Source organism: Lissotriton vulgaris, chromosome 9, assembly GCF_964263255.1.
Source record: "Lissotriton vulgaris chromosome 9, aLisVul1.2, whole genome shotgun sequence".
Lineage (NCBI taxonomy): Eukaryota > Metazoa > Chordata > Amphibia > Caudata > Salamandridae > Lissotriton > Lissotriton vulgaris.
This window is the reverse complement of record NC_141697.1, coordinates 856587080-856609766: the sequence shown is the minus strand read 5'-3', so window position 1 is coordinate 856609766 and position 22687 is coordinate 856587080. Positions and strand designations below refer to the sequence as shown.

The 22687-nt window shown below is 46.3% G+C and overlaps 1 protein-coding gene across 3 annotated transcripts in view; it reads right to left on the bottom strand.

Moving 5' to 3' along the window:
• Nucleotides 1-22687, bottom strand: part of LOC147692367 (cytochrome P450 2G1-like) — a 518353-nt gene that overhangs the window by 113559 nt on the left and 382107 nt on the right. The gene's annotated exons all lie outside the window — the stretch shown is intronic.

Here is a 22687-nt window from a genome sequence, read left to right as displayed (position 1 = left end):
TACCACTCTACCCCTCCCATGGACTGGCTCCGTCCCTCCCTGCACATTCTGGTTCATCCACCAGCTGAAAATTCATAGAAAATCGTATTTCCAAATATTATTGGTGCAGTACTTTTCTTTTTAACAGAAGTCATGCTTCAAGGGAGCATGAAAGTAATGTTTTAATTGATGTGTTTCTGGTGAGAACCATGACTTCTGTTAAAAAGTAAAATACTGCGCCAATAATATTTGGAAATATCATTTTGAGATGAGAACTACTCAAAAACAGTGATTTCACAAATTTCTGGCATTAATATTGGCGTTATACAAAAAGGTAATGAATATGAGAACTGTGACTTTAAAATCAAGTGGGGTGTGTGTGGTTGTCCCTCTTTCTTGTCTGATAAACATTTAAATTGGAATGGAAACTGACCACTGCAAGAACCATGTAAACAAGACCTGTGAGGGGTTTGTAGAGTCGCGCTCTAGTGTTGCGCACTACGTCATGATGTAGCGCGTGAGGAGGCCATTTTCCCATCGCGCTACACAGCGCGAGTCGGGAGAAAACCCTGAGGGCACCGGACATCCCGGCGCCCTCCTGCTGATGATATATATTAAATAAAGAAGTTCTCCACATTACTGGCTCCTGTCTTCTGTGCAGTGGAGCATAAATACAATCATTACAGTGGTGACGAGGTGGCAGTGGAAAAAAAAAGCAAAAAGAGAGGAGGGAGGAGGAGCAAAGGACCTTGCACCACGTGGCACCTAACCCCACACAGGAGGCACTGACAGAGCCAAGGAGGACCAACCAGCAGGACCAGCAGGAGGGTGTGGCAGAGGCACAGGAGGACACAGAGGAGAGCACAGCCCACAACCGCCAGGTACCAGGGCACACTGAAGTGGAAAAGGGAGACAAGAACAGGCCCCACAGTAAACCCAGTATATGGAAGGGGGAAGTACATCTGGTAGAAACACCAGAATATAAGCCTTAACGAACAGACACAAAACCAGGAGGTGGCCCTGGCGGAGCCAGTGAGAGAAGGTGCAAGGGGCGCAGAGGGTCCCCAAATGCAACCAGCACAAGGTGAGGAGGCAAGTGCGCCGGGTAGCCCGAGAGGCCAGGTGATAGAACAAGCGAGACGCGCCGAAATGAGTGCGCAGGCATCATCACTGATGACGCCGATTCCGTTCTTACCCAAGCCGGAGAGCCCCTGATGAAGTGGGAGGACTGGAGAGAGTATATTTTGAACTACATTGAGGCCCTAGAAGATGAGCATGGAGAGGCTTTTCCAAGCAAAAGAAAGAAGAGGATACTCCTACACAACTTGAACCCTGAGGGGATTAGAGTATTTAGAACCTGGTACCCATGCCCAGACAAGCCGCAGACGACAATGTATTTGGACATGCCATAGAAGAGCTGAACAATCACTACCGACCTGCGGTATGCCCAGCTATCGACCAATAAAATTTTCAGCAGAGGAAGCAAGAAATGGGCGAGTCAATCGACGAATATGTAGCTGCCTTGAAGAAATTGGCGACGAAATGCAAGTTTGGCGCGCTGCATGACGAGTTCATAAAGGACCAGATAGTCATGCACACCTCCAACAAAACAGTGCAAGACAAATTGTGGGGGAGTGGAGACGCCACGCCGAAGGAAGTAATCGCCATGGTGAAAAAGGCCGAACTGACAAAAAGGTGCGCCGATGCAGCAAAGAGGGAATTGGTCCAGAGAAACATGGTGAACAAGGTAGATGACGAAGAACCAGCAGTTAGAAGCAAAACCCCGACGGCAGGTAATAGAGGACCTAACAGATGGTCCGGGAAACCAGCGCAGCAATGAAAGCAGAACAAAGGGGGCAAGAACGCATGCTACCGATGTGACAGTCAGGCCCACGAGGCCTATGACAAAAGATGCCCAGCGTTCCGGGCGAAGTGTATGTTCAACAGCATAATAGGACACTACAAGAAAGTATGTCGCCAAAAGGCTAGTTGCAACACGGTGAAATACATAGAGCAAGACCAGAAAGAATAGGAAGGAAAAGAACAAGAGGAGGAGGACACAGTATTATGCGTGGATGGGCAAGTGCTGGGCATAGACGGCCAGCGGTCCCGGAAGCCGCAATGCGACATGACTATAGGAGGAGTACAGATTAGAATTGAAGCGGACTCAGGGTCCCCGTACACCATCGTCCAAAGAGCCGTGTGGAACGAGTAGTTCAGGCCCAAACTGGGCCCACGGCTAGAACCCCGGGACATAAGACCAGTCAAGTACACGGGGAAACCGATCCCCATGGTGGGCTACAGAGCGCTAACCTTTGAATTCAATGGACGAAGTGCAGAGCGCAAGTTATACGTGGCAGAAAACGGGCCGTCGGTCTTAGGGTGGACGGATCAGGGAGACCTAGGCATACAGCTGGATACAGGAGGAGACACACAAGTACTGATGACAGCACCCGAGCGTTGGCCGGACTTCGAGAAAATGAAGAGAGACTTCCCCAGGGTGCTCGGGGGAAAGGTCGGCAAATTAGGGAAATTCACGCACAAAATAGAACTCAAAGATCACTCCCAACTGGTATCTCACAAGGTACGGAATGTTCCCATTGCGGTACAAGAGGCAGTACAACAAGAGCTACGTAGGTTGGAGGAAAATGGAATCATCGAACCTATAAACTGCGCAGAGTGGCTGGCGCCCCTAGTGGAAGCGATGAAACCCAACGGTAAGGTCCGGCTCTGTGTGGACCTGAGAGAACTAAACAAGTGCTTTGTCGTAGAGAAGTTCCCGCTACCCCACATCGAAGAAATGCTGGCGAAGACAAAGGGAGTAAAATGGTTCTCCACCATTGATCTCACGTCAGCCTATCATCAGATAGCTTTGGAACCGGAGAGCCGAAAGCTAACGTCGTTCATAACACCCTTCGGGTGTTACCAATTCCGCAGAATGCCGTTCGGACTCGCATCGGCAGCGGTGGTGTTTCAAAAACTGATGCACCGTCTCTTCAAGGACATAGATGAAGTGCAGTACTTCCAGGACGATATATTGGTGATCGGGAAAGATCTAAAGGATCATGACAAGAAATTGGACCTGGTACTAAGAGTCCTAGAAGAGAAGGGCTTAACTGCGGAGTGGGAGAAGTGCCGGCTGGGAATGACCTCCGTCACCTACCTGGGACACGAGATAGGAGAACTTGGCATCACCCCGAAGAGAGCGAACGTCAAAGCCATCTGTGAAGCGCCCACACCGTCTAGCAAGGAAGAAGTGAGATCCTTTCTAGGGATGGCTGAGTACTACAGCAAATTCGTACAACATTTTGCCACTAAGACACACCACCTGAGGCAACTCACAAGGGACAAGACAGTGTTCACGTGGACGGAAGAGGCACGAAAAGAATTTGATAGCCTGAAGAACGACATCAGCCAAGCCACACCCCTGCAAGGATATGATCCCCTAGGGCAGTAAGTACTAACAACGGACGCCAGTGACAAGGGACTGGGAGCAGTCCACATGCAAGAAGGGAGGAACGGAACTATGGAGACTCTCAGCTTCGCATCCAGGGCCCTCTCACCCACAGAACAAAAATTCTGCGTCATAGAGAAAGAGATGCTGGCCGTGGTATGGGCCATGGGGAAGTTCTGCCAGTTCCTATGGGGCAAGAGGTTCCAACTCAAAACGGACCATAAACCCATAGTCAAGGTACTCACATCGAGTGGGCATGCGAGCGCCACCCCTCGAATAGCCAAGATGACGCTAAAACTTCTGGAATACAGATACGATGTGGAATACATCCTGGGAAGCAGAAACAAGGTAGCAGACTACCTCAGTAGAGCCGCTGCAATGGAGAGAGCACCTGAGGAGGTAGAAGAGAGCGAGGAGATAGTGGCTTTGACGGAAGACCCAGAGAAAGTAATTAGCAATCAGGAGTGGTTGAAAGCATACGAGGAAGACCAAGACATCCAAGAAGTAAAAGAGTGTATCCTTCGTGGATGGCCTGAAAAGAAACACCTAAGGACACCGCTCAAGAAATTCCATGAAGTGAGAGAAAAATTGTCCCTGGATGACAAGGGCACATTCGTGTACAGAGGGGACAAGGTTGTACCCACGACCATGCTAGTACCGCACCTGTTGGCGATACTACACGAAGGACATTTAGGAATAGTAAAGACCAAAAAGAGGACAAAGCAGATGTACTGGTGGCCAGGAATGGACATCCAAATAGAGAGACATGTGAGAGAATGTGATCAGTGCCAACGAGCAGACAAGACCATGACACTCTTGAGACCCGCCTTAGGGAAGTTTGCAAATCCAAAAAAACCCTGGGAGGAGATATCAATTGACATTTTGGGACCCATATTAGACACCCAGGGCACTCCGAAATACCTATGTGTCGTCATTGACAGGTACTCAAAATGGCCAGAAGTGTATGAGCAAGAAGAAATGGATACCGAGACAGTACTTCGATTCCTCACATCGATTTTGCTCAGAGAGGGCATACCCAGATCCATCCTAAGTGACAACGGCCCACAGTTTACCTCAGAGAAATCGTACAAGTACATGGAGAGGAATGGCATCAAAACCAAACACACCTCCATATACCATCCAGCGGGGAATGGACAAGTGGAGCGATTTAACAGAGTCCTAATGGGGTCCATTCAAGCTGCCATCACGATGGGCAAGGATTGGGAAAAGGAAATACAGAGCATGATATGGGCCTATCGAATAACGCCCATGAGCACGGGGTACAGCCCCTTCCAGATCTTGAGGGGCCGAGACCCTTTCACTAAGGACAATCTAGCGTGGAAGGAAAAGACAGTAACAAGTAAATGGTCCCCTGCGGTGGTGCAGCACAATCTAGGAAAGGTCTAGCGCATATAGAGGGAACATTATAACAAGAGAAGGAACGTAAAGGAAACAACGCTTGAAAAGGGGGAATGGGTCAGAGTTAAACTGGCAGTACTTAGAAAAAAAGGAGACAGCAAATACAGTCAACCTCTACAAGTGAAGGAAGTCTATGACAGAGCAGCATTGCTTAGCGATGGGAATGTGTGGTCCCAGGATCGCATGTCCCGATGCAGCAAGATTCTGGAGTGGGCACCTGAACAAAGGGAGAGAACAGCAATGGAGCCGAGGTCATTGGAAAACGAACCCATCAGCCGAGAAGGTAGCATGGAAGCGGGTGTAAAGAGTGAAGAGCTGATGGACGGTGAGGTCTCCGGAGCAGAAGAACATCTGGGAGAAGAGAGAGAGACCCGACGGAGAGAAAGGCTGAGAGTGTTGGAGGAGAAAGCAGTGAGCCCGACCGAGAACTGTACCAGAGAAATGACCTCCACCCCGGTAAGGCGCACACATGTGGGCAGAGCGGTGGTGGGACCTGCAAGGTTTAGAGACTATCAGGTACATGCATCATTGGTGCCGTTTGCGATTCCTTTCTTGCGAAAATTAAGGAATCGCAATTAAGGAATCGCAAACGGCAAGGCATAAAAAAATCGCACATTTTTTAGCGATTCCTTATTTTTCCTTAATTGCGATTCACTATTTGCGAATCGCAATTAAGGAATCCCTTCCCATTGATTCCTATGGGCCAAAAGGCCCATGGGAATGAATGGGAAGACAATCTCAATTTGCGAATCGCAATTAGCTAATCGCAAATTGAGATTGCGATTTCAAGGGTGCAGGGGTGTCCAAAGGATACCCTGTTGCACCCCTGAAAGCAATCTATGCACATATGTTGTGGACACACATGCCCTAAGGGCATGTGTGTGCACAACATGTCAGTTTGAAAAATGCACAAAATTGCATTTATCAGAATTTTCGCAAATTACCATGAGGTCCAACCTCATGGTAATTTTTTCCTCCTAATTGCGAATTCGCAATTTTTTTAGGTGTCATGCTTTGCATTTAAGGAATCGCAAATTGCGATTCCTTAAATGCAATCGCATTTTTAATAATCGCAAAAAATAGCGATTTCATGTATTTTTGATTGATGCATCCCAAATAGTGATTTAGGAATCGCAAACGGACGAATTTTGCGATTCGCACCATTTGCGATTCCTAAATCACTTGATGCATGTGGCTGTAAGAACTAGAATAAGAAAAATTGCTCGACTTTCCTAAAGACTGTATGATTTATTGTGTGATGCAAAAGGGGGGAGATATGTAGAGTCGCGCTCTAGTGTTGCGCGCTACGTCATGACGTAGCGCGCGAGGAGGCCATTTTCCCGAGTCGGGAGAAAACCCTGAGGGCACCGGACGTCCCGGCGCCCTTCTGCTGATGATATATATTAAATAAAGAAGTTCTCCACATTACTGGCTTCAGTCTTCTGTGCAGTGGAGCATAAATACAATCATTACAGGTTGAAACGCATAATGATGAATTACAATGGATTTGTCCGCTGGAAATAAAATACTTTTGCCAAAGTCTTATGGTGTGATGTTTGTGCCCTTGGACTGGAGGGTGTGGCCTCTTGTGGATGTAATATGCCGTGATGCCCCCATTGTGAGCCCCAACCGGTTGGAAGGGCCTTGCCTTTTAGTCAAACTTCATATGATATATATATATATATATATATATATATATATATATATATATATATATATATATACATATATATATATGTATATTCATTTGTGAATTGTAGTCAGTCCACCATAGTTGCTCTGATACATAATGTGCATTCCGTATTTCACTTTTTATAATCGTTTTTATAATCATCTTTTTAATACATGTTGTATGTTGCCTATGTCTTTGATTAAGCCAGTAAAAATTAATTGACTAAAATAGCTCAAACTACATTTACAAATACTGCTGTGGCAGCCAAAACGCGTCTTTCTTGGTTTTTCGGGTCAAGGAAGGCCTGATGAAATAAAAAGCCTTAAACCTACAGCCCTCCTGAGCGTGCCTCTTCCTTCTGGAGTGGGAGGTGTTGGGATATTTTCATTCAGCGTCAGCGCCAGATGTTGTACACGTACCACCAGCAGGTCTGGGCTGCCAGTGTGACCGCAATTGGAATGGAGTAAGCATGGGCGTGCTAACTGGTGAGTCCCCGGTTCACACCTCAGGAAGAGTTAATAGAGGAATGGGCAGCGGAGGAGTTGTTGACTCGAAGCAAGGAAGTCGGGAGACTTTCAGTGGACGGGGAACAGTTTTTCCCCTGCTTGTCCTGTATTCTCACTCAGCATGCTGAAGGACTGGTGACTGGGCATCCTGAGAGTAGAGAAGGGCGTAGGAAGCGGGGGGTGCACTTAGCACTAACCAGGGGTCTCCAAACAGTCTGGCATCTAATAATTAAGGCTTCGTTCGGAGCTTCAGCATTTATTTATTTGCCCTTCATGTCAAAGGCCGGCCCAGGTGCAAAAAATTGACAGTCTCACACTTGACCCGGCAGTTGCAACGCCAGAGGACGCCTGACGTCATATCCTGCTTCCAGAGAGCGCGGGGAGTAATTAAATGTTGCGAGTAGGACTTACTCTGGTGAGGACTGGCCCGGTTGCTTAGACTCACCCAATGGTTTGCAGGCGGCTGGAAAATCATGGTGCTTGACCCGCAGCACACTGCTATTTGATGTCGTTACAGAGATTGCAAAAATTATTTGCCTAATTTTAAGCCGATACAGGACTTAATGGGCAGCAGTTGGTTTCCTAAATAAGTTTGGCATCCCGCCAGCCGCTCGCACCACTACCTGTTATGCCGCCAATTATATTGCGTGCCTGCAGCATCTCATGAAGAATGCAGCTCGCTCGAGTCTGGAGTCGGACCCACAGCAGCAGTGACTCCTCGTGGCCAACCCATACCGTGTTTCACCCTGATAGACTACAGTTCTCCACCATTGATCTCACGTCAGCCTATCATCAGATAGCTTTGGAACCGGAGAGCCGAAAGCTAACGTCGTTCATAACACCCTTCGGGTGTTACCAATTCCGCAGAATGCCGTTCGGACTCGCATCGGCAGCGGTGGTGTTTCAAAAACTGATGCACCGTCTCTTCAAGGACATAGATGAAGTGCAGTACTTCCAGGACGATATATTGGTGATCGGGAAAGACCTAAAGGATCATGACAAGAAATTGGACCTGGTACTAAGAGTCCTAGAAGAGAAGGGCTTAACTGCGGAGTGGGAGAAGTGCCGGCTGGGAATGACCTCCGTCACCTACCTGGGACACGAGATAGGAGAACTTGGCATCACCCCGAAGAGAGCGAACGTCAAAGCCATCTGTGAAGCGCCCACACCGTCTAGCAAGGAAGAAGTGAGATCCTTTCTAGGGATGGCTGAGTACTACAGCAAATTCGTACAACATTTTGCCACTAAGACACACCACCTGAGGCAACTCACAAGGGACAAGACAGTGTTCACGTGGACGGAAGAGGCACGAAAAGAATTTGATAGCCTGAAGAACGACATCAGCCAAGCCACACCCCTGCAAGGATATGATCCCCTAGGGCAGTAAGTACTAACAACGGACGCCAGTGACAAGGGACTGGGAGCAGTCCACATGCAAGAAGGGAGGAACGGAACTATGGAGACTCTCAGCTTCGCATCCAGGGCCCTCTCACCCACAGAACAAAAATTCTGCGTCATAGAGAAAGAGATGCTGGCCATGGTATGGGCCATGGGGAAGTTCTGCCAGTTCCTATGGGGCAAGAGGTTCCAACTCAAAACGGACCATAAACCCATAGTCAAGGTACTCACATCGAGTGGGCATGCGAGCGCCACCCCTCGAATAGCCAAGATGACGCTAAAACTTCTGGAATACAGATACGATGTGGAATACATCCTGGGAAGCAGAAACAAGGTAGCAGACTACCTCAGTAGAGCCGCTGCAATGGAGAGAGCACCTGAGGAGGTAGAAGAGAGCGAGGAGATAGTGGCTTTGACGGAAGACCCAGAGAAAGTAATTAGCAATCAGGAGTGGTTGAAAGCATACGAGGAAGACCAAGACATCCAAGAAGTAAAAGAGTGTATCCTTCGTGGATGGCCTGAAAAGAAACACCTAAGGACACCGCTCAAGAAATTCTATGAAGTGAGAGAAAAATTGTCCCTGGATGACAAGGGCACATTCGTGTACAGAGGGGACAAGGTTGTACCCACGACCATGCTAGTACTGCACCTGTTGGCGATACTACACGAAGGACATTTAGGAATAGTAAAGACCAAAAAGAGGACAAAGCAGATGTACTGGTGGCCAGGAATGGACATCCAAATAGAGAGACATGTGAGAGAATGTGATCAGTGCCAACGAGCAGACAAGACCATGACACTCTTGAGACCCGCCTTAGGGAAGTTTGCAAATCCAAAAAAACCCTGGGAGGAGATATCAATTGACATTTTGGGACCCATATTAGACACCCAGGGCACTCCGAAATACCTATGTGTCGTCATTGACAGGTACTCGAAATGGCCAGAAGTGTATGAGCAAGAAGAAATGGATACCGAGACAGTACTTCGATTCCTCACATCGATTTTGCTCAGAGAGGGCATACCCAGATCCATCCTAAGTGACAACGGCCCACAGTTTACCTCAGAGAAATCGTACAAGTACATGGAGAGGAATGGCATCAAAACCAAACACACATCCATATACCATCCAGCGGGGAATGGACAAGTGGAGCGATTTAACAGAGTCCTAATGGGGTCCATTCAAGCCGCCATCACGATGGGCAAGGATTGGGAAAAGGAAATACAGAGCATGATATGGGCCTATCGAATAACGCCCATGAGCACGGGGTACAGCCCCTTCCAGATCTTGAGGGGCCGAGACCCTTTCACTAAGGACAATCTAGCGTGGAAGGAAAAGACAGTAACAAGTAAATGGTCCCCTGCGGTGGTGCAGCACAATCTAGGAAAGGTCTAGCGCATATAGAGGGAACATTATAACAAGAGAAGGAACGTAAAGGAAACAACCCTTGAAAAGGGGGAATGGGTCAGAGTTAAACTGGCAGTACTTAGAAAAAAAGGAGACAGCAAATACAGTCAACCTCTACAAGTGAAGGAAATCTATGACAGAGAAGCATTGCTTAGCGATGGGAATGTGTGGTCCCAGGATCGCATGTCCCGATGCAGCAAGATTCTGGAGTGGGCACCTGAACAAAGGGAGAGAACAGCAATGGAGCCGAGGTCATTGGAAAACGAACCCATCAGCCGAGAAGGAGAAGGTAGCATGGAAGCGGGTGTAAAGAGTGAAGAGCTGATGGACGGTGAGGTCTCCGGAGCAGAAGAACATCTGGGAGAAGAGAGAGAGACCCGACGGAGAGAAAGGCTGAGAGTGTTGGAGGAGAAAGCAGTGAGCCCGACCGAGAACTGTACCAGAGAAATGACCTCCACCCCGGTAAGGCGCACACATGTGGGCAGAGCGGTGGTGGGACCTGCAAGGTTTAGAGACTATCAGGTACATGCATCATTGGTGCCGTTTGCGATTCCTTACTTGCGAAAATTAAGGAATCGCAATTAAGGAATCGCAAACGGCAATGCATAAAAAAATCGCACATTTTTTAGCGATTCCTTATTTTTCCTTAATTGCGATTCACTATTTGCGAATCGCAATTAAGGAATCCCTTCCCATTGATTCCTATGGGCCAAAAGGCCCATGGGAATGAATGGGAAGACAATCTCAATTTGCGAATCGCAATTAGCTAATCGCAAATTGAGATTGCGATTTCAAGGGTGCAGGGGTGTCCAAAGGATACCTGTTGCACCCCTGAAATCAATCTATGCACATATGTTGTGGACACACATGCCCTAAGGGCATGTGTGTGCACAACATGTCAGTTTGAAAAATGCACAAAATTGCATTTATCAGAATTTTCGCAAATTACCATGAGGTCCAACCTCATGGTAATTTTTTCCTCCTAATTGCGAATTCGCAATTTTTTTAGGTGTCATGCTTTGCATTTAAGGAATCGCAAATTGCGATTCCTTAAATGCAATCGCATTTTTAGAAATCGCAAAAAATAGCGATTTCATGTATTTTTGATTGATGCATCCCAAATAGTGATTTAGGAATCGCAAACGGACGAATTTTGCGATTCGCACCATTTGCGATTCCTAAATCACTTGATGCATGTGGCTGTAAGAACTAGAATAAGAAAAATTGCTCGACTTTCCTAAAGACTGTATGATTTATTGTGTGATGCAAAAGGGGGGAGATATGTAGAGTCGCGCTCTAGTGTTGCGCGCTACGTCATGACGTAGCGCCCGAGGAGGCCATTTTCCCGAGTCGGGAGAAAACCCTGAGGGCACCGGACGTCCCGGCGCCCTTCTGCTGATGATATATATTAAATAAAGAAGTTCTCCACATTACTGGCTTCAGTCTTCTGTGCAGTGGAGCATAAATACAATCATTACAGGTTGAAACGCATAATGATGAATTACAATGGATTTGTCCGCTGGAAATGAAATACTTTTGCCAAAGTCTTATGGTGTGATGTTTGTGCCCTTGGACTGGAGGGTGTGGCCTCTTGTGGATGTAATATGCCGTGATGCCCCCATTGTGAGCCCCAACCGGTTGGAAGGGCCTTGCCTTTTAGTCAAACTTCATATGATATATATATATATATATATATATATATACATATATATATATATATATGTATATTCATTTGTGAATTGTAGTCAGTCCACCATAGTTGCTCTGATACATAATGTGCATTCCGTATTTCACTTTTTATAATCGTTTTTATAATCATCTTTTTAATACATGCTGTATGTTGCCTATGTCTTTGATTAAGCCAGTAAAAATTAATTGACTAAAATAGCTCAAACTACATTTACAAATACTGCTGTGGCAGCCAAAACGCGTCTTTCTTGGTTTTTCGGGTCAAGGAAGGCCTGATGAAATAAAAAGCCTTAAACCTACAGCCCTCCTGAGCGTGCTCTCTTCCTTCTGGAGTGGGAGGTGTTGGGATATTTTCATTCAGCGTCAGCGCCAGATGTTGTACACGTACCACCAGCCGGTCTGGGCTGCCAGTGTGACCGCAATTGGAATGGAGTAAGCATGGGCGTGCTAACTGGTGAGTCCCCGGTTCACACCTCAGGAAGAGTTAATAGAGGAATGGGCAGCGGGGGAGTTGTTGACTCGAAGCAAGGAAGTCGGGAGACTTTCAGTGGACGGGGAACAGTTTTTCCCCTGCTTGTCCTGTATTCTCACTCAGCATGCTGAAGGACTGGTGACTGGGCATCCTGAGAGTAGAGAAGGGCGTAGGAAGCGGGGGGTGCACTTAGCACTAACCAGGGGTCTCCAAACAGTCTGGCATCTAATAATTAAGGCTTCGTTCGGAGCTTCAGCATTTATTTATTTGCCCTTCATGTCAAAGGCCGGCCCAGGTGCAAAAAATTGACAGTCTCACACTTGACCCGGCAGTTGCAACGCCAGAGGACGCCTGACGTCATGTCCTGCTTCCAGAGAGCGCTGGGAGTAATTAAATGTTGCGAGTAGGACTTACTCTGTTGAGGACTGGCCCGGTTGCTTAGACTCACCCAATGGTTTGCAGGCGGCTGGAAAATCATGGTGCTTGACCCGCAGCACACTGCTATTTGATGTCGTTACAGAGATTGCAAAAATTATTTGCCTAATTTTAAGCCGATACAGGACTTAATGGGCAGCAGTTGGTTTCCTAAATAAGTTTGGCATCCCGCCAGCCGCTCGCACCACTACCTGTTATGCCGCCAATTATATTGCGTGCCTGCAGCATCTCATGAAGAATGCAGCCTCGCTCGAGTCTGGAGTCGGACCCACAGCAGCAGTGACTCCTCGTGGCCAACCCATACCGTGTTTCACCCTGATAGACTACAGTCACTAGCACTGACTCTCAGGTCAGTAATCCATTATTTAACCTTGTTGAAATTATTTGTAATTTAGTCAGAGTGTCATAACCGGGGTCTGTCTTTCAAGCAAACACAGTATAATACATAATAAGAACGTCACTGTCTTGAATGTCTGAGCTTCGGCTCTCTGCTCTCACTCTACTCTTGAGCTGGCGGGCTGGGCAGGCTCGGACTGCAGTGCTCAGCTGATGCACAGTGGAGTCCATTCCATTGGTAAATGATTAAGTTGCTGAAAATACTGTGACGCAGTACAATTGCAACCATAATTGTGCAGGTTAGGCCTACATAGTCATCTCTTTCGCCTCTTCAATAATAATTAGAAATGTAGCCCTCTGTATACCCCCTCTTGAAACATCCTTCTTTTTCCTTTTTTATTAATTTTTGTTAGTTTTCAGAATCCTTCAGTCCTGTAGTTTGGTTTATCATAAGTGCTTTGGCCTGTGTGTTTTTTGTATTTCCTAATCTCTTAAGAATGCCTGGGCCCGCAGAATAGTTATTACCCAACTTTTTACAGCTAATCACTTTCTCCTACAGCAGTAGCCTGCAGCTGTTTACAGCGCATGGGCCCCATTAGTATCCGTATGAAAAATGCTTGTATGATTTTCCTGGCTGAAGCAGCGGCATTTAATAAGAGTCAGATTTCGGCTGTTTGTGTTTATGCAGCATAGGGTCCTGTGTATAAATGCCCAGACTTCTGGCGGTGCAAGTGCCCTCAAAGATGAAGTTGAGGACTGTAAGGTCGCGTGAACATATCCTTTCACGTACCACCCTAACAGACAATAACATTCCTACAGCGCCTACAACCTCGGATGGGTTGATTTGAAGCCCAATTACAGGAGGCATTGCTGTTTTTTGGCAGCTTCAAGTGACAGCAACACCGGATCAGTAAATATGTAGATTTACAGACAATGCAGTGCTTACAGCTTCGGGTTTAATGTTTCACAGTACTGTAAAAAGGCAGGTATTATTTTTACTTTATGCATTAACAAAACAGTGGCTCGAGAAAATTAGTTCAAAGCCAGCCCCGGCAAAACCATAATGTAATTGATATATTGAGTATACTGTATGTGGCTTGCACCTTCACATGCAATAAATAATAGTTGTCGTTGTTCGTATTATTTTATCACATAGGTAACACAGAATCCCTGACAGCATATTTAATTATCGTTTTGTGCCTCTGGCATGTAGCTTCTATGCGCTTTGTGTATTACTATCAGCAGCGCTTTGTGTATTACTATCAGCATTCTCCTATCGATCTGCATTATGATAGATGCAGTGGCACATTGCGGCACCGGCTCATAAAAAATAGTGACGTTCCGGCGGCCTAATAGTGCTGGTAGGGCCTGATAAATGAGACCCTATATTATTAAATCTTACAAACATAATATCTCCACAATTTCTGACTTAAGTAGTCTGCATTACTACAAATGTCCTTGAAATAAGCATCCCTGTATTGAGAGGGGCCCCTACAGATAAAACATTCTGCACATTAGGTCACTATGCTGCACTCCATGGTACAAGCTATGAAACCTGGACTACCTGTCTTAAACTAATGTAAAATCTATGTTTTTAGTGTGGTCAGGAGTCAAAGAATAGTTGCCAAATTGACACAATGTTATGTATGGTAACTGCTAGTTCTGACTTCTCTTGCCAAAAACATTTTTGAGTCCTATGCTAAGCCTTTAAAAAACAGAAAACGTTCTTATAGGTTTATCACAAAAGAAATAAAGTCAATTGTGCACATTTCGCAATGAATACAACCCATTTGACAGTTCTAGAGTCTGCACATGGTACACATCACTACTGTAACAGAGATTGAACATGTAAACAACTACAATGAGATATTTAATTTTGATGACAACCTTATGTTAGCACTGACTTGCCTAACCTACAATATGTACAATCAAGCATTATATTTTTACAGGCTTCACATATACAAACCATCTATTTTCCCCCAATACTTCGTACAAAAACTTTTTAAATCTCTGCATATAAATCTTATTTTATCTTTTTACTTATTTTTCATATTCAGCATATTGAATTATTTGACTGACTGACAACTTGTCTTTCTGAGAGCCCATAATGCAGTAATTTGTGTAAAATAACGTGCAGAACTCTGGATGCTTGCTGCACCCATGGCGTGCCAACGCTACCAAAGCTCGGGCGCTTGCGGTGAAAAGTTGTGGTTAATGGTTCTAAATATACAAGGGCCTCCTGTCTTCAAATTCTAGCCTGGGAACTGGCTTTTTCCCTTTGGTTGTTTTCGGGTTTCCTACTGATGACTCGTAGATTAATGCAGCACGGCAGGAGCTTGTCTACATGTCTTCATAAGTTAGAATGATGATGGACCTACTCAGTCTCTCATCTTCTGGGGTCGATAAAATGTCATAGTTGATTTGGGGAACAAAAAAACCTGATCAGCTCTAAGACACTGTTAAGCGGCGAACATGTGCTTATGAAGGAGTGGCTATGTCGTGGGAAAAGGACTTGTGTCTGTGGCCTCTCTTGCACTGGGGCGGGCAGGGGATATTAGGGGCTGTGTTTCAGACGTGAAGCTCTTAGTCTCCCCCCGTTCCCCACCAATAGGCGAGTGTCTCTCTGTCAGGTACTGTCATTGAGGGCTCTGTTGCCCTTGGAGAGTGGGGGGGGGGGATCGCCTTCGCCGTTTGACAGGAGGTGGGCCCTAATTTTTACCTCCATAGAGGTGACCTGTGCATTGAGGTGAGCGATACTTGACCTCGGTACCCATGCCTAATTACTATTGATTTTAGTCACTTTTGTTCGGATTACTCACACATGCCCATTGTCGTAACTGTTCCAAGGTATCGCAGCAATAGACCGGATGCTATAATTAATGTTATAATGATTTAGAGATAACCTCTCCTACCATAAAAAAGTAATTATTTTATAGGTGTCTGGAAAGGCATGAACCTGCTTGTAGGAAAAAAAAAAAACTCTCGGACCTAAATATCCTTAATTGAAATCTGCAAAATGCATATCGAATTTCAGCTTTCGGTTCTTGGATAAACGTAATTGTAACGGCAACGAACAGGGTGTGCTGAGAAGCAAGGTGCTTACATGATAATATCAAAGCACCATCTGGTACCATTGACATTTTGGCGCGGTTCAATTGTCTGTATGTGAACTACAGTAGCTTGCAGCATTAATAAGCACAGATGATCTTTTTTGCACCAAACATACAGGCTAGCCCCCCTGGGCTCCAGGGTGCCCCCTCCTGCACTGTGCACAGGCGGTGAGGTCGCTGTTCTTAAAGCTCCTGACTGGGTCCGGGGCATGTGGGAGGGCCCCCTCTGTGAAATTTGCAGGAGGGCCCCCTCAGGTTTCGTTACGCCACTGCATTTTGTGCACATACACGCCTGAAAGGCCTGAATGTGCGACATATGGCACTTAAAAAATCAAAAAAGTGCTTTTTTAAAGAAAATCGCAAATTACCACCAACTTCAAGTTGGTGGTAATTTGCAATTCCTTAAGGCCAAATAGCAAATTTCTAGTGCTTCCAAAACTGCATTTAAGGAATCGCACTTTGCAATTACTTAATTGCATTCACAAAATAGAGAATCACTAATTTTGCAATTCTCTATTTTGCGATGATCTTTTGGGATTATACATCCCAAAAAGCGTTTTCCAATTCGCAAACGGGCCGATTAAGAGAATCTGCCCATTTGCAAACAGGAAAAAGGCTTGATATATATGGGCCTCTATGTTTTAAAAGTATGCAATGACAGATTTTACAATTATGTGCACAGTACGAACACCCAAAATTTTTTGTTGGACTTTTTTGATATCAACATGTTGAATGTTTTAGTGCATTATGCCTTCTATTACAATTCATTCGTGAATTGCAGTCGGTCCATCATACTGCTGTGATACCGAATGTGCATTCAGTGTTTCACTTTTTATAATCGTTTTTGTAATCGTCTTTTTAATACATGATGTATTTTGTCTCTGTCTATGATTCAGACAGTAAAATTAAATTGACTAAAATGATGTGAACTAGATTGACAAAGGCTGCTGAGGCAGCTGAAATGCGTCCCTCTTGGTTTTTCGGGTCGAGGAAGGCCTGATAAAATAAAAAGAATAAACCAGCAGCCCTCGTGTGCCTGCTCTCTTCCGTCTGGAGTTATTGGGCTACATATATATATGCCATCTTGGAAGGAGACTAGGGTCTCCCATTGCTGCAGTCCAGCTTTCAGATTACTAAAATAGATATAAACGTGGGCATGGCTTGTCTCCCTGGCACCACATACTGGTTCTGAAGGTGTGTCAGAGAACAACGTGCACATGAGGAGAAGCCAGGACACTAAAAACGGCACACAGGTAGGATTGAATTACTGCCCTGGAAACCACAGGCTCTTTTATTCACTTTAGATGTCACATCTGGACAATGCCACTGTTGTCCCAAACCCCTGTGTAACAATGTAGAACAGCCACTTGCTGATCAATCAATCAATCAAATTGGATCTTTAGAGCATTGCTTAACACCCTTGAGGGTATCCAGGCGCTGGGAGGGAGGATGCTGCTGCTGAAATCAGATAGTTGAAGAGCTAGGTCTTTAGGTTCTTCCTGAACATCTGTAGGGTGGGAGAAGTAACAAGGTGGAGGGGGGGGGGGGCTGTTCCAGAACTTGGACACCAGGTGTGAGAAGGTGCAGCCAGCACTCCTGCTACTGTGGGTGTGGGAGTATGAGTCAGGAAGAGGGATAAGGAGCAAAGTATGCAGATAGGTTGGTGGACGTTCCGCCTGTAGTTGAGGTAGGCTAGACCATTGTTGTGAAGGGCTTTGTAGGGATGGGTGAGCAGTTTGAAAAAGCACCATTTGCTGAAGGGGAGCCAGTGTAGGGCTTTCATGTTGGGGGGATTGTGAGTCTGCCTCAGGAGTTCGAGGATGAGCTTGGCGGCTGCATTTTGGAAGATCTGGAGTCTGTTTAGTAGTTGAGCAGTGAATCTCACATAGAGGGAGTTACCGTAGTCCAGGCAACAGGTGGTGAGGGCTTGGGTGATGATGTGTCTGATTTATAAGGGGAGCTATTTGAAGGTTTTCTGATTGATTGCAGGATGAGAAAGCAAGAGGATGAGACAGCATTTATCTGCTTATTCATCGAAAGTTTGCTGTTGAGTATTATTCCAAGGTTTCTAGTGTGCTCTGTGAGTGTGGGTACGAGCTCCGTTGGCCACCAGAGGTCATCCCATAGGGAGTTTCTGCTCCCAAAGGTGTGTATTTTTGTTTTGTCTGTGTTGTGTTTGAGACATCTACTATGCATACAGCCTGTGACGCTGACCATGCACCTGTGGAAGTTAGATTTGGTGTTAGTCAGTGCTGAGGAGAGTGAGAGGATGAGCTGAGTGTTGTCAACATCGGAGATTATGTTATTGCCGTAAGATCTTACCAGGGTGGCCAGGGAGCAATGTAAGTGTTGAAAAGTGTAGGGCCAATGAATCACTGACCTCACTCAGAGTGAGTCATAACATTGAATTTATACTTAACTTGCTAAATTTTAATAAAACATATGTATTAATTACACACTATAAACACGTTTGAGAGTAGCTTTTTCACATACTGGTGACCAATGTTTCTTTCTATAATGCAGACTTTCGGATGACTGGAAGGAGGGACATTGCCACTAGGGTTGCAGCAGGATTGCTGACCCCTAGGCTCAACAGAGGCAGAAGCTTCTTCTTTACTTGGGGCCTCTGTCAGCAGAGTGGGAGCATGGGAATGACCGATCTCTGCATTAGTCTTCAAACTCCAATCAGGAGAATTGGTCTCAATAGGATACCTCACCTCCCAATCATCAGCTGACCTGTCCACTTTCACCCCTCGACATTCACTGGATCCAGATAGGGTTCTCATAGAACCAGGACCTTAATACTCCTTGAAAAAGTGTTAGATTTGTGGGTCTGTAATTGGAAATTGTAGGTACCTTTGACCAAATAGGGACCCTTTCGTCTAGTCATTGTAAGGGGGTACACTCCTAAAATAACCCCTACTCACCCCCTTGGTAGCTTGGCACGAGCAGGCAGGCTTATCTCAGAGGCAGTGTGTAAAGCATTTGTGAACACATACAGTTATATAGTGAAAAGTCTACAGATGGACACCACACTGGTTGTATTATAAAAATACGTATTTTTATATAAACGTAACACAAGACCAAATGAGAAAAATCCACAATACTGTACTCAAAAATAGACTTTAAAATTTTATAAAATAGCTCAGTTCTCTCAAGTTGTTAGTGTGACACTTTACTCTCAATGTACCTTGAATGCGTAACGCAAAGAAAACAAAAGGCTCACAGGGAAGGTGATGCGTTGGTTCCTTACATGCAGGGCAGTGGATGAGTCGGTTCCTTACTGCTGTACAGGGGAGTTGATGCTCACTTCCTCATGTGTGGGGAGGTGATGCGTCGGTTTCTTACTGCTCTCCTGTATGATGCAAGACGAGGGCACCTCAATACGATACTCTTCTCCAGTGCAATGCGACACAATGGCGTCTTGGTTACTGTGCGGCAACGATGATGCGATGCGTGCACGTCGGACGGATGCGCGGCAACTCAATGATCTTTGGAGCCGCAACAGGCCCTGCGATGCGCTTCTCTGATGATGCGACGGCGACCTCTGTGGTGCCGGCACACTTCTCCGGTGATGCGCCGCGCTTCGGCGATGAGATGATGACAGCGGCAGCTCGCTTCTTTGGTGATGCGACAACAGCTGCTGTGGTGGCGACACGCTTCTCGTTGTTGCATTGCACTTCCAGCTCCTAGCGACACGCAGTCTCTTAGAAGGCCCATTACAACAGCAGGCACTTCAATTACCAGCAACGGAATTCAGGGGGGAGCTGGTTGGTGAAGTCTTGTATCCCTGAGACTTCAGGCAGGAGGCAAAGTCTAGTTCAAGCCCTTGGAGATGCTTCTTCGAATTGATAAAAAACACACACAGTCCGTTTCTCCTTTCTTTGGCAATGACGCAACCACTGCAGGCCAACTCCAAAACACACAGCACAGGGATGGTCTCCTCCTTCAGCTCCAGTGGCATGGAGAGGATGGGACTCACATCTGGGCATATCCTTCCCACTCAGGGTGACAAATGCAAAAAGAACCACTGATGGACAGAATACAGAACAATGTCATACATTCACCCCAGCACAGAGCTCTGGGCCTAAATCCATTGTTTTTTTGCTCACAATGCCATTCCAGTTTGGACCCAGCCAAATTCAAATTAATCTTGACCCTGCGCCCATGGGAACAGTCCAGCCAGAACTGCCAGGCCAGGTCCTCCCTGGACTGGAACCAAGCATCCTAGGACCGGTTTTATGCTTTCAGCCCTTAACAGCCAGGATAGCTTGACTCCAGTGGCATGGAGAGCGCAGGACCCATGTCTGGGCATACCATTCCCACTTAGGGTGACAAATGCAAAAAGAACAATTGATGGCCAGAATGCAGTACAATGTCATACAATCACCCCAGTACAGAGGTCTGGGTGTAAAACCATATTTTTTTTGCTCACCATGCCATTCAAGTTTGGACCCAGTCATATGCAAATCAGTCTTGACACTGCGCCCAATGGGAACAGTCCATCGCGAACAGCCAGGCCAGGTCCTCCCTGGACTGGAAAAAAGCATCCTAGGACCGGTTTTAGGCTTTCAGCCCTTAACAGCCAGGATAGCTTTACTCCAGTGGTATGGAGAGGATGGGACTCACGTCTAGGCATACCCTTCCCACTCAGGGTAACAAATGCAAAAAGAACACCTGATGGACAGAATGCAGAACAATGTCATACATTCAACCCAGCATAGAGATCTGGGCCTAAATCCATTGTTTTTTTGCTCAGCATGCCATTCCAGTTTGGATTGAGCCATATGCAAATCAGTCTTGACCCTGCGTCCAATGGGAACAGTCCAGCCCGAACTGCCAGGCCAGTTCCTCCCTGGACTGGAAACAAGCATTCTAGGACCATTTTTGGGCTATCAGTGCTCATCAGCCATGATAGCTTGACTCCAGCGGCAAGGAGAGGATGGGACTCACGTCTGGGCATACCCTTCCGAATTCGGGGTGACACATGTAAAAAGAACAACTGATGGACGTAATACAGAACAATGTCATACGTTCACCCCAGCACAGAGATCTGTGCCTAAATCCATTGATTTTTTGCTCACTATGACATTCCAGTTCGTACCAAGCCATATGTAAATCAGTCTTGACCCTGCACCCAATGGGGACAGTCCAGACAGAACTGCCAGGTCAGGTCCTCCCTGGACTGGAAACAAGCATCCTAGGAAAGGTTTCGGGATTTTAGCCCTCATCAGCCAGGCTAGCTTGACTTCAGTGGCATGGAGAGCATGGGACCCACGTTGTGGCATACCCTTCCCACTCAGGGTGACAAATGCAGAAAGAACAATTGATGGACAGAATGCAGAACAATGTCATACATTCACCTCAGTACAGAGATATGGGCCTAAATCCATTGTTTCTTTGCTCATCATGCCATTCCAGTTTGGACCCAGCCATATGCAAATCAGTCTTGACCCTGGGCCTAATAGGAACAGTCCAGCCCGAACTGTCAGGTCCTCTCTGGACTGGAAACAAGCATCCTAGAACCAGTTTTGAGCTTTCAGCCCTCATCTGCCAGGATAGCTTAATTCCAGTGGCATGGAGAGGACGGGACCCACGTCTTGGCATACCCTTCCCACTCATGGTGGCAAATGCAAAAAGAGCAATTGATAGACAAAATGCAGAACAATATCATACATTCACCCCAGTACAGAGATATGGGCGTAAAACCATTGTTTTTTTTGCTCACCATGCCGTTCCAGTTTGGACCCAGCCATATGCAAATCAGTCTTGACCCTGCACACAATGGGAACAGTCCAACCCCACTGCCAGGCCAGGTCCTCCCTGGGCCAGAAACAAGCATCCTAGCATTGGTTTTGGGCTTTCAGCCCTTAACAGCCAGGATAGCTTGACTCCAGTGACATGGAGAGGATGTGACTCACGTCTGGGGATACCCTTCCCACTCAGGGTGACAAATGCAAAAAAAACAATTGATGGACAGAATGCAGAACAATGTCATATATTCACCCCAGTACTGATATCTGGGCCTAAATCCACTGTTTTTTTTGCTCACTATGCCATTCTAGTTTGGGCCCACACATATGCAAATCAGTCTTGACCCTGCACACAATGGGAAGAGTCCAGTAAGAACTGCAAGGTCAGGTCGTCCCTGGACTGGAAACCAGCATCCTAGGACTGGTTTCCGGATTTCAGCCCTCATCAGCCAGGATAGCTTGACTCCAGTGGTATGGAGACCATGGGACCCACGTCTTGGCATACCCTTCCCTCTCAGGGTGACAAATGCAAAAATAACAATTGATGGACAGAATGCAGAAAAATGTCATACATTCACCTCAGTACAGAGATCTGGGTCTAAATTCATTGTTTCTTTACTCACCATGCCATTCCATTTTGGACCCAGCCATATGCAAATCATTCTTGACCCTGCGCCCAATAGGAACAGTCCAGCCCGAACTTCCAGGCCAGTTCCTCCCTGGACTGGAAACCAGGGAGGAACTGGTTTCAGCTTTCAGCCCTCATCAGCCAGGATAGATAGCTTGACTCCAGTGGCATGGAGAGCATGGGATACATGTCTGGGCATACCCTTCCCACTCAGGGTGACAAATGCAAAAAGAGCAATTGATGGCCAGAATGCAGTACAATATCATACATTCACCTCAGTTCAGAGATCTGGGTGCAAAACCATTGTTTTTTTGCTCACCATGCCATTCCAGTTTGGACCCAGCCATATGCAAATAAGTCTTGACTCTGCGCCCAATGGGAACAGTCCAGCCATAACTGCCAGGCCAGGTCCTACCTGGACTGGAAACAAG